This window comes from Ranitomeya variabilis, chromosome 1, assembly GCF_051348905.1.
Source record: "Ranitomeya variabilis isolate aRanVar5 chromosome 1, aRanVar5.hap1, whole genome shotgun sequence".
In the NCBI taxonomy this organism is placed as follows: Eukaryota; Metazoa; Chordata; class Amphibia; order Anura; family Dendrobatidae; genus Ranitomeya; species Ranitomeya variabilis.
Window position 1 is genome coordinate 667,913,730 of NC_135232.1, and position 16,937 is coordinate 667,930,666.

Consider the following 16,937-nt stretch of genomic DNA (forward strand, 5'->3'; position numbering starts at 1 on the left):
TAGATGGTGGCCCGATTCTAACGCATCGGGTATTCTAGAATATGTATGTAGTTTACAGCCACGTAGTATATAGCACAGCCACGTAGAATATAGTGTGGCACCCCCACCGCCGCAGGGCCGAGGGGTACCCGGTACCGGGCCTCTGAGTCTCTGCTCTGGGGTTGTCACGGTGGCTAGGCCCCGGTCCGTGACCCTGCCGTGGGGCGCACAGCAAATAATCGATATGAATGGTGCGGATGGTGATGTGGTGCCGTAGTGGTGCGGTGCAGTAAATAACGAGGACACCAGGTTGCAGTCTCTTTACCTCTTTACTGAAGATCTCTGGGTCCTCAGTCCGGAATACGGTTCACCAGGCTGCGCAAGTCCGGCCGGTCCAATGGCACCTCCAGAGTTCTCTTCACAAGTGGAAATCTGTGCCTTCCCCCTAGCGCTAGGTGTTGCGGTCCTTCCCTGCTGTGCTTACAGAAAGTCCCCACAACTGTTGTGTCTGTTTCTTAAGTTCACTCACAACTCGATTAGATGATGTTCTGCTAATCCTCCGTCCCTCCCTGATGTTCTGGTTGGGACGGCACCCGTTTGACGGGTAGGCTCGGAGCTCTTCCGGGACCCTAGAGTCGCCCCTCTCCACAAGTTGCCCCCCAAGACTGCATAGGTGATTTAAGTGAGACAGCCCGCCTTAGACTGACTGCCCTGCCGCTGTTTAGAGTACTGCTTGAAGCTGAATGTTAAGATACTCTCTCGGCGTTCCGGCCACCGGTTGTGCGCCTCAGTAGGATGTTGCCTCGGTCTTACAGCACGACTCCTACTGGTGTTCTCCTTATTGCGTTGATCTCGTTTCTCACTCAGCACAATCTAACTCGCTTCTGATCCTTCCTTGGGCACCGCCGCTATCCTGAGCAGGCATGGTCCCGTTACGTTCGCTCAATTTGCCAAGCCTCTGTCAGGATCCCACCCCTGACAGAGACCCTACTGTATCTTCCCCTACAACACCGTCTGCCACAAGGTGTTGCCTGGTTCCAACCCAGTCAGCTTTCTGATCTAACTTCCTGCCTGACCCCCAGTTTACCCACTATGGTGGGGAGTGGCCTAGTGAATAGAACCCTTAGCTCCCCCGGAGGCCCGACTATGAAATGTATTGGTGTCTGTGATACCTGATCAGATGAACTCCTTCAGTGCCATCAGACGTGCCATAGCTCCCCTTAGCGGCAGAGCCACAGTACTGCAACGACCAGGACTCTGGGGCGCTGCAATAGCACAGCCACGTAGTATATTGCCCAGCCACGTAGTATACAGCACAGACACATAGTATATTGCCCAGCCACGTAGTATATTGCACAGCCACGTATATAGCAGAACCACCTAGTATATAGCACAGAGACGTAGTATATAACACTGCCCATGCAGTATATAACACAGGCCACGTAGTATAGAGCACAGCGATGTAGTATATTGCCCAGCCACGTAATATATGCCACAGCCACGTAGTATATAGCACAACCCATATAGTATATAGCACAGAGATGTAGTATATAACAGCCCACGCAGTATGTAACACAACCCACACAGTATCTAACACAGCCCACGTGGTATATAGCAATGTGGGCACCATATCCCTGTTAAAAAAAAGAATTAAAATAAAAAATAGTTACATACTCACCTTCCGGAGCCCCCGGATCCAGCCGAGGCGTTTACAGATGGTCCTCGCGACGCTCCGGTCCCAAGAGTGCAATGCGGTGTTGCGAGATGATGACGTAGCTGATTGGTCGTGGCCGTTTTGCCGCAACCAATCAGCAACTTGGGATTTCCGTGACAGAAAGACAGACAGACAGACAGAAGGACAGACAGAAAGATGGAAGTGGACCTTAGACAATTATATAGTAGACTAGATGGTGGCCCGATTCTAACGCATCGGGTATTCTAGAATATGTATGTAGTTTACAGCCACGTAGTATATAGCACAGCCACGTAGAATATAGCACAGCCACGTAGTATATTGCCCAGCCACGTAGTATATAGCACAGACACATAGTATATTGCCCAGCCACGTAGTATATTGCACAGCCACGTACTGTATATAGCAGAACCACCTAGTATATAGCACAGAGACGTAGTATATAACACTGCCCATGCAGTATATAACACAGGCCACGTAGTATAGAGCACAGCGATGTAGTATATTGCCCAGCCACGTAATATATACCACAGCCACGTAGTATATAGCACAACCCATATAGTATATAGCACAGAGATGTAGTATATAACACAGCCCACGCAGTATGTAACACAACCCACGCAGTATCTAACACAGCCCACGTGGTATATAGCAATGTGGGCACCATATCCCTGTTAAAAAAAAAGAATTAAAATAAAAAATAGTTATATACTCACCTTCCGGAGCCCCCGGATCCAGCTGAGGCGTTTACAGATGGTCCTCGCGACGCTCCGGTCCCAAGAGTGCAATGCGGTGTCGCGAGATGATGACGTAGCTGATTGGTCGTGGCCGTTTTGCCGCGACCAATCAGCAACTTGGGATTTCCGTGACAGAAAGACAGACAGACAGACGGACAGACAGAAAGATGGAAGTGGACCTTAGACAATTACATAGTAGATGGAGGCCTACGGGGAGTGCATTATACTATATTGAGGACTATCTGGTGTATTATGCTATATGGAGGCTATTTAGGGGGCCATCTTACAGTGTTGGAGCCATTAAACAGTTATTGTTATTATTATTTATTATTATTATAATGCCATTTATTCCATGGCGCTTTACATGTGAAGTTTGGGGGATATTAAGGTGTCAGTATATATACAGTGAGGGGGCATTATACTGTGTATAAGAGAGCATCATACTGTGTATAGGGGAACTGTACAGGGGGGAGACTCGGGACATTATTAAAGTTAAGTGGGCACTTATTGTTATAGGGGAACTCAGGTTACTGTGACTGTCAAATGGGTACACAGGGCAATATTACTTTTTAGAGGACAAAATGTGGGCACTGTTTTTCTAGGGCACTTGCACCTGGCATTACTATATTCTAGAGGGTTGCTTTAGAATTTAGAGGGCACATAGTACCACACAATAGGTGCAGTAATAGGGGCACCGTCAGCAGCGGCTCATCATTGGGATATCAGCAGGATGAGCAGTTTGTGTAGGTTGGGAATAGCCCCATTGGGGACAGTGCTGAAAATCTGAGAAGTGAAATATGTCTTTGTTGTATTCTCTGCAGCCGAGTCCTGGCTGGAAGAAGTTGTTGCGTCAGTCTGGGCCAGATGGAAAAGACGGGAAAAGTCATCAGAAAGAACTTTAGTGTAAGTCATTTTCTGTAACTGTGCTGTGATCTCTTATACAGTTGTGTTCAAAAGTTTTCATACCCCGGCAGAATTTTTCCTTTCTTGGCCTTTTTCCAGAGAATATGAATGATAACACCAAAACTTTATCTCCACTCATGGATAATGGTTGGGTGAAGCCATTTATTGTCAAACTACTGTGTTTTCTCTTTTTAAATCATAATGACAACCCAAAACATCCAAATGACCCTGATCAAAAGTTCACATACCCTGGTAATTTTGGCTTGATAACATGCATAGAAGTTGACACAAATGGGTTTGAATGGCTACTAAAGGTAACATCCTCTTCTTTGACATGTTTGCTTGTAATCAGTGTGTACATAAAAGCTGAGTGAGTTTTTGGGATCCAGACAGACTCTTGCATCCTTCATCCAGCCACTGACGGCTCTAGATTGCGAGTCACGGAAAAAGCAAAACAATTGTCAACGGATCTATGGGAAAAGGTAGTTGAACTGTATAAAACAGAAAGGGATACAAAAAGATATCCAAGGAATTGATTATGCCAGTCAGCAGCATTCAAACTGTGATTTACAAATGGAAAATCAGGGGCTCTGTAAAAACAAAACCACGGTCAGGTAGACCAACAAAAATCTCGTCCACAGCTGCCAGGAAAATTGTTTGGGATGCAAAGAAAAACCCACAAATAACATCAGCTGAAATACTAGACTCTCTGAAAACTAGAGGTGTGGCTGTTTCAAGATGCACAATAAGGAGACACTTGAAGAAAAATGGGCTGCACGGTCGAGTCGCCAGAAGAAAGCCATTACTGCGCAAATGCCACAAAGTATCTCGCCTACAATACGCAGAACAGAGACAAGCCTCAAAACTTCTGGAACAAGGTAATTTGAAGTGATGAGACCATAATTGAACTTTTTGGCCACAACCATAAACATTACATTTGGAGAGAGGTCAACAAGGCCTATGATGAAAGGAACACCATTCCTACTGTAAAGCACAGAGGTAGATTGCTGATGTTTTGGGGATGTGTGAGCTACAAAGGCACAGGAAACTTGGTCAAAGTTGAAGGAAAGATGAATGCAGCACGTTAACAGCACATACTGGAGGCAAATTTGCAATCATGAGCCAGGAAGCTGCGCATGGGATATACTTGGATGTTCCAACATGACAATGATCCAAAACACAAGGCAAAATTGACCTGCCATTGGCTACAGCAGAAAAAAGTGAAGCTTCTGGAGTGGCCATCTCAGTCTCCTGACCTCAATATCATTGGGCCACTCATGAGATCTCAAGCGCGCAGTTCATGCTAGACAGTCCAGGAATTTACAGGAACTGGAGTTTTTTTTGCCAAGATGAGTGGGCAGCTTTACCATCTGAGAACATAAAGAACCTCATCCACAACCACCACAAAAGTCTTCAAGCTGTCATTTATGTTAGAGGCGGCAATACACAGGTATTAGGAAATGGGGTATATGAACTTTTGATCAGTGTCATTTGGATCTTCAAGCTGTCATTTATGTTAGAGGCGGCAATACACAGGTATTAGGAAATGGGGTATATGAACTTTTGATCAGTGTAATTTGGATATTTTGGGTTGACATTATGATTTAAAAAGAGAAAACTTAGTAGTTTGCAATAAATGGCTTCACCTAACTAACCATGAGTGGAAAAAAAAAGTTTTGGTGTTATCATTCATATTCTCAGAAAAAAGGCCAAGAAAGCAAAAATTCTGCCAGGGTATGCAAACTTTTGAGCACAGCTTTATGTGTATATTTGATTTTTTTTATTGTTCTTTTTAAATGGGGCAATAGGGGTGTGATTTGAACTTTTATATATTTTTAATTTTTCTATATTTTTAAAAACATTTTTTTTACTTTCTCCAAGCTGCATTTGTCTGATCCCCTCTGCTACACAAAGGCGATGATCAGATCGCCTGTGTGTAGCAGAAATACTCACTTGCTATGAGTGCCACCAGGTGGCACGTGTAGCAATCTGGCTATGTCAACCATAGAGGTCTGCTGGAGACCTCTGCTTGTTATACCAACCCATTGATGACCCGCGATCATGTGACGTGGTCACCAATGGGTGGGATTTCTGGCGAGCTTGCCGGAGCAGAAATTAAATGCCACTGTCAGAGATTGACAGTGACATTTTACAGGTTAACAGCATTGGCTGTTGAAGGCACGTCAGCTGTATACAGGGGTTGGACAAAAAAATGGAAACGCGTTTAATGTAGTGTAGGTCCACCTTTAGCGGCGATTACAGCCTCAATTCTCCAAGGTATGGATTCATACAAGGTGTGAATTGTTTCCAAAGGAATTTTAGCCCATTCTCCAGTTAAAACACCCTCCAGTTTTTTGAGCGACGATGGCGGTGGAAATCGACGTCTAACTTTGAATCTCTAAAATCGACCATAAATGCTCAATAATGTTGAGGTCTGGGGATTGTGGGGGCCAGATGAGATGCTCAACTTCATTAGAATGTTCCTCGTGCCATGCTTTAACGATTCTAGCTGTATGAATTGGTGCATTATCATCCTGAAAGATGGCGTTCCCCTCCGGGAACAGTGCTTGAACTATTGGATGCACTTGGCTGCCCAAAATGCCTAAATAATTTCGGCTGTTAATTCTTCCATGAAGAGATATCATTGGCCTGGCGGATTTCCACAAAATAGCACCCCAGATCATCACAGAACCTCCGCCATGTTTTACGGTTGGGAGAAGGCAGTCTGGATGTAATGCTTCTTTCGGCTGTCTCCAAACGTACACTCGGCGGGAGGTCGGAAATAGGGTAAACGATGATTCCTCTGAGAATATCACGTTTCCACTGCTCGAGGGACCAATTCTGGAGGTTTCTACACCACTCTAAACGCTTGGAAACATTTGTCATTGAGAGCAGCGGTTTTCTAATTGCAGTTCTTCCGTGGAACCCACATTTGTGCAGCTCCCGACGAACAGTTTTCGTGGAAACTGGGTTCTGTAGGTGTTCATTGAGCTCAGCAGTGATTTTCGGAGCCGTGGTCTTGCGATCCTCTCTCACAATTCGCTTTAGAGTCCGACGGTCTCTCACAGTCAACTTTGACTTTTGGCCGGACCTGTGCTGTGTATATCAGCTGTCATGTGCCCAGAAAGCTGTGGGCTCAGTGCCGGAGTCCACTCCAAACAGGGGGAGTCTGATATTAGCATACTATTATGCCCGATGTCGGAAAGGGGTTAAAGAGTCTGTCTAGTGCTCGGACAATCACATCTCCGGCGTCGTTTCACTGGATCTCACTTGGATTGCAGCCAATCAGCATTGGCTTCACTCTCCCCTACTTCTAACAAATCACATACATTTGGAGGAAGTGAGAGCTGCTGCGATAGTTGGGGGCCATGTTGTTTTTTATTCGGGCCAACCTGCTTCAAGTAACGCCAATGGTGATCAACATCATAGACTTTAATGAGTACATGTTTTAAACGTGAATAATATTGATAGAACCTGTATTTGACTCAGACATTCAAATGAAATATTGACGAATGCACTTCAGAATTTAAGATTAAAATCCACTGCATGTTCTTTCTAATCAATGGATTAGCACCAATGGATAACAGTGAGGCTAATCCACATGCAGAGCCATTTAGAATCTGCGATTAAACATTGTATTTCTGCTGTGCAATCTCTCAAATTAACATGATGACTTGAAAGGGAATCTGTCGCCCCATTTAAGGCCTGTAAGCTAAAGGTACCGTCACATTAAGCGATGCTGCAGCGATATCGACAACGATGCCGATCGCTGCAGCGTCGCTGTGTGGTCGCTGCAGAGCTGTCACACAGACAGCTCTCCAGCGACCAACGATGCCGAAGTCCCTGGGTAACCAGGGTAAACATCGGGTTACTAAGCGCAGGGCCGCGCTTAGTAACCCAATGTTTACCCTGGTTACCAGTGTAAATGTAAAAAAAAAAAAACACTACATACTTACATTGCCGTGTCTGTCGCGTCCCTCGCCTTCAGCTTCCCTGCACTGTGTAAGCGCCGGCCCTAAGGCACAGCGGTGACGTCACCGCTGTGCTTTGCTTTACGGCCGGCACTAACACAGTCAGTGCAGGAAGCTCTGAGCAGCAGCGCGGACGCCGGGGGACGTGACAGACATCAGAGGGTGAGTATGTAGTGGTTTTTTTTACTTTTACAATGGTAACCAGGGTAAATATCGGGTTACTAAGCGCGGCCCTGCGCTTAGTAACCTGATATTTACCCTGGTTACCATTCTATCATGCTGTAGATAAGCCCCCCCCGATGTAACCTGAAAGATAAGAAAAACAAGTTAAGCGCCTTCCATCTTTATACGATGACATCCTCTTCTTTGCTTTCTGTCGTGGCTCCTGCGCAGGCGTACTTTGTCAGGTGCCTGGCCTCTCTGACCTTTCCCAGCACCTGGGCACTGCAGTACTTTGCTCTGCCCTCAACAAGGCAGACAAAGTATGCCTGTGCAGGAGCCACGACAGGAAGCAAAGAAGAGGACGTCATCGTATGAAGATGGGAGGCACCGAACCAGGACCGCGACACCCATCGGACCAGACCGCCCCTGGGTGAGTATCATTTAACTTGTTTTTCTTATCTTTCAGGTTACATCGGGGGCTTATCTACAGATGACGGGTGACAGATTCTCTTTAAGCAAATCTCACTTGTGTGAACATAGCATAAAGATGAAAACTTTCTTCTATGCAGTAAATACAGAGAAAGTGCTGAGACTCCATCCAACAAACTTAAAGATGGATTCAGCCAATAAACCTATAAGATCCCATGCAGTGAAGCCATCAGGCTACATAATGAAACAGCCTTGTTACTATTCAACTATTCAAAGCAGAAAATGTGTTTTTAACTAAGTAAATTGAATTAAATTACTTGCTTTTTCAATAGAAAATGACGAGCATTGCTTATCCGAATGCAACTGCAATTATTCTTTGTCTCCCACCATGTTTACTTATTTATTAAAGTTGTATGAACTGTTAAACATCCCTTATTTCATGGGCGAGCAATTAATTTTCCCAAGGGGCACATGAGAGACCTTAAATGTTGTGGAGGGCATGCTGAACTTAATTACTTATGGACTGACCACAGACTATACCTGTCCAGGCGGTCTACTTTCTGCTCTACAGCGATTGCATAATATAACAGCTGCATGTGATCATGCAGCTGTGGTAGCAGGCAGCGCACATTGCCAGACTCCCCATGGAGACGATTCCTAATCTCTGTATACACGTTGCTGAAGAAGCACTGTGTATACGGTACAGGAAGCACTTACAGTTCTTCCTCCTCTGAACCCAGTGATTGTGTGTCCGCAGGGAGTAGGGACTAGAAAGGAGCTGCTGGATCGACTGATCTAGTCAGCTTCACTATGCATGCAGGAGGCTGAACTTTCACTGTAACAGAAATCTGATAAAGAGAAAAATATTTGATATTGAAATACAGCCAAAGGTCTTTTATGATCTTATAAAGGACACAGTACGTAAAATAAAACAAAAACAAATGTGTTAATTAATAAATGAAAAGCAGGAAATATACTAATTAAAAAAAAAAGCTTTGCCAAATTGCTATTACTGACCACTAGGGTTGAGCGACTTTCATTTTTTTAAGATCGAGTAGGGTTTTGGGAAACCCGATTTTGTCCAGAGTCGAGTCGAGTGCAGTCGGCCGATTATCGCTAAAAGTCGGGGATCGACCGAAACACGAAACCCAATGCAAGTCAATGGGGAAGCATAGTCGGCAGTGAGTGGAGGCCAGGAAAACACCTACAGTGCCCATTTTAATGCCAAAAACATCCATTCTTGTTTCTGAAGCTTGCCAATCTTAATTAACTGTATAATAATAGTTGGGCATAGGGAATTGGGGGAAAGTTGTGGGGGGAGTAGGGCTGGCTCAAGTTTTTCGTGGGCCCAGGAAATGCGGACTACGTCACGGCGGTGTTGCAGGGAAAGGTAAGTATTTAAAAGTTGCAAGTGCTGTGATCCTGAGCAAGCAGGGGGGGCCCACTCGTTCGCATTGCCACTGGCACAGGGCCCCTCAAAGTACGGCGGTGTGTTTGCATGGCGGGGGCGCCTCCCACCAGCAGCGACACTTTTGCGTACTCTGAGGGGCCCTGTGCCAGTGACGTCGCCAACGAGTATGCCCCCCCACCTGATGAAGGAACCTGCACTTTCATCTGCACCTTCCTCTTTGTCCCTGTGTAAGGTGGTATAACATGCGGGAAGGGGAACCTTACTTTCAGCAGGGACAGATTCTGGCTGTGTAGAGTACAAGGGGAATGTAGTGGTCTAGGTCAATGTACCAGCAGACTCATTTAGCAGTGGCTGGGCAATGGGCAGGATGAGGAGGAAACAGATATAGGGCCAAAGAATAAAGTAGGCTACATGCAGTTCAAAATTGGTAACAGGACTAAACAGGCGGCATTGCTTTGTTCAGTGGAGTAGCAAACCCAAGAGCAGCAGACACTGTTTCAAGGGCCTAACCACACTAGTAGGCCAAATGCAGTTTAATATCTGATAGTATAGGGCGAAAGCCAGAATGTGGAAGCTCAGCTTTGTTCAGTTGAGGACAACACCAGGGAGGGGCAGACACCTTTAGTAGGCCGGAAAAGCCTATTGCATTTTTTAAAATGGTAATTTGGAGCAGAAGGTTGAAGCTCAGCTTTATTTAGTTGAGGGCAACACCAGGGAGGGGCAGAAGCCGTTAGTAGGCCCTAACCACCATTTTTTTTTTTTTTAAAACCACTTAATGAGAGCCGGAAGGTTGAAGCTCAGCTTTATTTAGTTGAGGACAACACCAGGGAGGGGCAGAAGCCGTTAGTAGGCCCTAACCACCATTTTTTTTTTAAAACCACATAATGAGAGCCGGAAGGTTGAAGCTCAGCTTTATTTAGTTGAGGACAACACCAGGGAGGGGCAGAAGCCGTTAGTAGGCCCTAACCACCATTTTTTTTTTAAAACCACTTAATGAGAGCCGGAAGGTTGAAGCTCAGCTTTATTTAGTTGAGGACAACACCAGGGAGGGGCAGAAGCCGTTAGTAGGCCCTAACCACCATTTTTTTTTTTTTAAAACCACTTAATGAGAGCCGGAAGGTTGAAGCTCAGCTTTATTTAGTTGAGGACAACACCAGGCAGGGGCAGAAGCCGTTAGTAGGCCCTAACCACCATTTTTTTTTAAAAACCACTTAATGAGAGCCGGAAGGTTGAAGCTCAGCTTTATTTAGTTGAGGACAACACCAGGGAGGGGCAGAAGCCGTTAGTAGGCCCTAACCACCATTTTTTTTTTTTAAACCACATAATGAGAGCCGGAAGGTTGAAGCTCAGCTTTATTTAGTTGAGGACAACACCAGGGAGGGGCAGAAGCCGTTAGTAGGCCCTAACCACCATTTTTTTTTTTTTTAAAACCACTTAATGAGAGCCGGAAGGTTGAAGCTCAGCTTTATTTAGTTGAGGACAACACCAGGGAGGGGCAGAAGCCGTTAGTAGGCCCTAACCACCATTTTTTTTTTTTTTAAAACCACTTAATGAGAGCCGGAAGGTTGAAGCTCAGCTTTATTTAGTTGAGGACAACACCAGGGAGGGGCAGAAGCCGTTAGTAGGCCCTAACCACCATTTTTTTTTTAAAACCACATAATGAGAGCCGGAAGGTTGAAGCTCAGCTTTATTTAGTTGAGGACAACACCAGGGAGGGGCAGAAGCCGTTAGTAGGCCCTAACCACCATTTTTTTTTTAAAACCACTTAATGAGAGCCGGAAGGTTGAAGCTCAGCTTTATTTAGTTGAGGACAACACCAGGGAGGGGCAGAAGCCGTTAGTAGGCCCTAACCACCATTTTTTTTTTTTTTAAAACCACATAATGAGAGCCGGAAGGTTGAAGCTCAGCTTTATTTAGTTGAGGACAACACCAGGGAGGGGCAGAAGCCGTTAGTAGGCCCTAACCACCATTTTTTTTTTAAAACCACTTAATGAGAGCCGGAAGGTTGAAGCTCAGCTTTATTTAGTTGAGGACAACACCAGGGAGGGGCAGAAGCCGTTAGTAGGCCCTAACCACCATTTTTTTCTTAAAACCACTTAATGAGAGCCGGAAGGTTGAAGCTCAGCTTTATTTAGTTGAGGACAACACCAGGGAGGGGCAGAAGCCGTTAGTAGGCCCTAACCACCATTTTTTTTTTTTAAACCACATAATGAGAGCCGGAAGGTTGAAGCTCAGCTTTATTTAGTTGAGGACAACACCAGGGAGGGGCAGAAGCCGTTAGTAGGCCCTAACCACCATTTTTTTTTTTTTTAAAACCACTTAATGAGAGCCGGAAGGTTGAAGCTCAGCTTTATTTAGTTGAGGACAACACCAGGGAGGGGCAGAAGCCGTTAGTAGGCCCTAACCACCATTTTTTTTTTTTAAACCACATAATGAGAGCCGGAAGGTTGAAGCTCAGCTTTATTTAGTTGAGGACAACACCAGGGAGGGGCAGAAGCCGTTAGTAGGCCCTAACCACCATTTTTTTTTTAAAAACCACATAATGAGAGCCGGAAGGTTGAAGCTCAGCTTTATTTAGTTGAGGGCAACACCAGGGAGGGGCAGAAGCCGTTAGTAGGCCCTAACCAAAGTTGAAGGCCAAATGCAGTTTAATTTCTGATACTATAGGCCGAAAGCCAGAAGGTGGAAGTTCCGATTTAGACAGTGGAGGACAATTTGAATTAGGGACTGCAGACAGACTTAGTAGGCTGTCCCCTGTGGACCATGCATCCACCACATTAACCCATTGCGCCGTAATGGACACGTAATCTTCCGTGGCCATGCCTACAGGTCCATGCGTCTGTTGTCAGGTGCACCTTTGTACTCACAGATTGCCAGAGTGCATGGACAATGCGGTCTTCTACATGCTGGTGGAGGGTTGGGATGGCTTTTCTCGCAAAAGAAGTGTCGACTGGTTAGCTTGTAGCGTGGTACAGCGTAGTCCATCATGGCCTTATTAATAGTAAATAAAATATATAACTAGGCTCTATGAACTTTTAAATAGGTTCCAGGGGTACACGGGCAGCATTGGTGTGGTCAGTGGAGGAGTATTGCAAGTAGGGGCTGCAGACAGGCTATCAAAGGCCTAAAATAACAAACAGTAGGCAGTCATGGCAGTTTTACATCGGTTACATGGATACACAGGCAGGCACTCCAGGCAGCATTGTGCTCAGTGGAGGAGTATTGCAAGTAGGGGCCGCAGACAGGCTATCAAAGGCCTAAAATAACAAACAGTAGGCAGTCATGGCAGTTTTACATCGGTTACATGGATACACAGGCAGGCACTCCAGGCAGCATTGTGGTCAGTGGAGGAGTATTGCAAGTAGGGGCCGCAGACAGGCTATCAAAGGCCTAAAATAACAAACAGTAGGCAGTCATGGCAGTTTTACATCGGTTACATGGATACACAGGCAGCTAGGTGGTGAGTGGAGGAGTATTTAAAGTAAGGACCGCAGACAGGCTATCAAAGGCCTAACATAACAAACAATAGGCTCATGGCAGTTTTACAGCGGTTACATGGATACACGGGCAGGCAGCTTGGTGGTGAGTGGAGGAGTATTTAAAGTATGGACCGCAGACAGGCTTCGAAGGCCTAACACAATAAAATGGGCTGGCTGTAGGCACTTTAAAATTGGTTCCAGGGGTACACGGGCAGCAGTGGTCTGGTCAGTGGAGGCCTAGTGGAAGTATGGACCGCAGACAGGCTTCGAAGGCCTAACACAATAAAATGGGCTGGCTGTAGGCACTTTAAAATTGGTTCCAGGGGTACACGGGCAGCAGTGGTCTGGTCAGTGGAGGCCTAGTGGAAGGAGGGACCGCAGACAGGCTTCGAAGGCCTAACACAATAAAATGGGCTGGCTGTAGGCACTTTAAAATTGGTTCCAGGGGTACACGGGCAGCAGTGGTCTGGTCAGTGGAGGACTAGTGGAAGTATGGACCGCAGACAGGCTTCGAAGGCCTAACACAATAAAATGGGCTGGCTGTAGGCACTTTAAAATTGGTTCCAGGGGTACACGGGCAGCAGTGGTCTGGTCAGTGGAGGCCTAGTGGAAGTATGGACCGCAGACAGGCTTCGAAGGCCTAACACAATAAAATGGGCTGACTGTAGGCACTTTAAAATTGGTTCCAGGGGTACACGGGCAGCAGTGGTCTGGTCAGTGGAGGACTAGTGGAAGTATGGACCGCAGACAGGCTTCGAAGGCCTAACACAATAAAATGGGCTGGCTGTAGGCACTTTAAAATTGGTTCCAGGGGTACACGGGCAGCAGTGGTCTGGTCAGTGGAGGACTAGTGGAAGGAGGGAGCGCAGAAAGGCTTCAAAGGCCTAAAATAACAAACAATAGGCTCATGGCAGTTTTACAGCGGTTACATGGATACACGGGCAGGCAGCTTGGTGGTCAGTGGAGGAGTAGGGACCGCAGACAGGCTATCAAAGGCCTAAAATAACAAACAATAGGCTCATGGCAGTTTTACAGCGGTTACATGGATACACGGGCAGGCAGCTTGGTGCTGAGTGGAGGAGTATTTAAAGTATGGACCGCAGACAGGCTTCGAAGGCCTAACACAATAAAATGGGCTGGCTGTAGGCACTTTAAAATTGGTTCCAGGGGTACACGGGCAGCAGTGGTCTGGTCAGTGGAGGCCTAGTGGAAGGAGGGACCGCAGACAGGCTTCGAAGGCCTAACACAATAAAATGGGCTGGCTGTAGGCACTTTAAAATTGGTTCCAGGGGTACACGGGCAGCAGTGGTCTGGTCAGTGGAGGCCTAGTGGAAGTATGGACCGCAGACAGGCTTCGAAGGCCTAACACAATAAAATGGGCTGGCTGTAGGCACTTTAAAATTGGTTCCAGGGGTACACGGGCAGCAGTGGTCTGGTCAGTGGAGGACTAGTGGAAGTATGGACCGCAGACAGGCTTCGAAGGCCTAACACAATAAAATGGGCTGGCTGTAGGCACTTTAAAATTGGTTCCAGGGGTACACGGGCAGCAGTGGTCTGGTCAGTGGAGGCCTAGTGGAAGTATGGACCGCAGACAGGCTTCGAAGGCCTAACACAATAAAATGGGCTGGCTGTAGGCACTTTAAAATTGGTTCCAGGGGTACACGGGCAGCAGTGGTCTGGTCAGTGGAGGACTAGTGGAAGTATGGACCGCAGACAGGCTTCGAAGGCCTAACACAATAAAATGGGCTGGCTGTAGGCACTTTAAAATTGGTTCCAGGGGTACACGGGCAGCAGTGGTCTGGTCAGTGGAGGCCTAGTGGAAGTATGGACCGCAGACAGGCTTCGAAGGCCTAACACAATAAAATGGGCTGACTGTAGGCACTTTAAAATTGGTTCCAGGGGTACACGGGCAGCAGTGGTCTGGTCAGTGGAGGACTAGTGGAAGTATGGACCGCAGACAGGCTTCGAAGGCCTAACACAATAAAATGGGCTGGCTGTAGGCACTTTAAAATTGGTTCCAGGGGTACACGGGCAGCAGTGGTCTGGTCAGTGGAGGCCTAGTGGAAGTATGGACCGCAGACAGGCTTCGAAGGCCTAACACAATAAAATGGGCTGGCTGTAGGCACTTTAAAATTGGTTCCAGGGGTACACGGGCAGCAGTGGTCTGGTCAGTGGAGGCCTAGTGGAAGGAGGGACCGCAGACAGGCTTCGAAGGCCTAACACAATAAAATGGGCTGGCTGTAGGCACTTTAAAATTGGTTCCAGGGGTACACGGGCAGCAGTGGTCTGGTCAGTGGAGGCCTAGTGGAAGTATGGACCGCAGACAGGCTTCGAAGGCCTAACACAATAAAATGGGCTGGCTGTAGGCACTTTAAAATTGGTTCCAGGGGTACACGGGCAGCAGTGGTCTGGTCAGTGGAGGCCTAGTGGAAGGAGGGACCGCAGACAGGCTTCGAAGGCCTAACACAATAAAATGGGCTGGCTGTAGGCACTTTAAAATTGGTTCCAGGGGTACACGGGCAGCAGTGGTCTGGTCAGTGGAGGACTAGTGGAAGGAGGGAGCGCAGAAAGGCTTCAAAGGCCTAAAATAACAAACAATAGGCTCATGGCAGTTTTACAGCGGTTACATGGATACACGGGCAGGCAGCTTGGTGGTCAGTGGAGGAGTAGGGACCGCAGACAGGCTATCAAAGGCCTAAAATAACAAACAATAGGCTCATGGCAGTTTTACAGCGGTTACATGGATACACGGGCAGGCAGCTTGGTGCTGAGTGGAGGAGTAGTGCAAGGAGTGTCTGTCCCAGTACTCCCAAAATATAAATAGATGTTAATGTCTCGCAAAACAACCAAAACAAAAAAAAAGATGGCATACTTAGGTACAGGGGTGGGCTCATCTGCTGTGTTTCTGACATAGTAATTTGGCAGTAACTATTTAATGGTGCCAATATAGGACACAGACACAGACTACTTTAAGTTGCATCATAGATGTCTACAAATTTGTATTGTCAGTGCCAGACATTGAATGATGTCAGCGAATAGACTAAAGATTGGTGGAGCTGTGCGACATAATTTTGCACGTAGTAGAGCCCAGTTTGAGCTGGGGTAGGGGGGAACTCTCTTGAGGCCGGCGGGACCGCCCCAGGGCCACTCATGTTACAACGGTGTGTCTGACGTTGGGTGCGCACCACCACCGCCAGAGACACTACATTGTACTATGAGGGACCCAGTAGCAATGCCGTCAACCAAAAGCGAGCACACCCACCTCTTCAGACAAACAGCAGTCTCACGGGTGCTTGCGCCAAGTCGCGATACCACGGCCCCGTGTGGGGAGTTTGGCCATTTAGGGAGGTGTAAACATGTCGTATGCTGTACAATCTGCAGCAGCAAATTAGACATTAGAAAAGTAATTCACAGGCAAGAGCTTTTCATAGGAAAGCTAGGTGTCGGCCGGGCAAGGTGGGGCAAAAGATTTTGAAATCCAGTTGTGGTTCATTTTAATGAATGTTAGATCGTCAACATTTTGGGTAGCCAGACGAGTCCTTTTTTCGGTTAATATTGACCCTGCAGCACTGAATACTCTTTCTGATAGGACACTTGCTGCCGGGCAAGCAAGCTCCTGCAATGCATATTCTGCCAATTCTGGCCAGGTGTCTAATTTGGAGGCCCAGTAATCAAATGGGAATGACGGTTGAGGGAGAACATCGATAAGGGATGAAAAATAGTTAGTAACCATACTGGACAAATGTTGTCTCCTGTCACTTTCAATTGATGCAGCAGTACCTGTCCTGTCTGCGGTCATAGCAAAATCACTCCACAACCTGGTCAGAAAACCCCTCTGTCCAACGCCACTTCTGATGTGTGCACCCCTAACACTCCTAGTCTGCTGCCCCCTGGAGCTCGTGTGAGAACGATCACGTGCGCTGTGTGCTGGGAATGCCTGAAGCAAACGGTCAACAAGAGTTGATTGTTTGGTTGCTAATATTAGTTCCAAGTTCTCATGTGGCATAATATTTTGCAATTTGCCTTTATAGCGTGGATCAAGGAGGCAGGCCAACCAGTAATCGTCATCGTTCATCATTTTCGTAATGCGTGTGTCCCTTTGTAGGATACGTAAGGCATAATCCGCCATGTGGGCCAAAGTTCCACTTGTCAAATCTCCGGTTGTGATTGGTT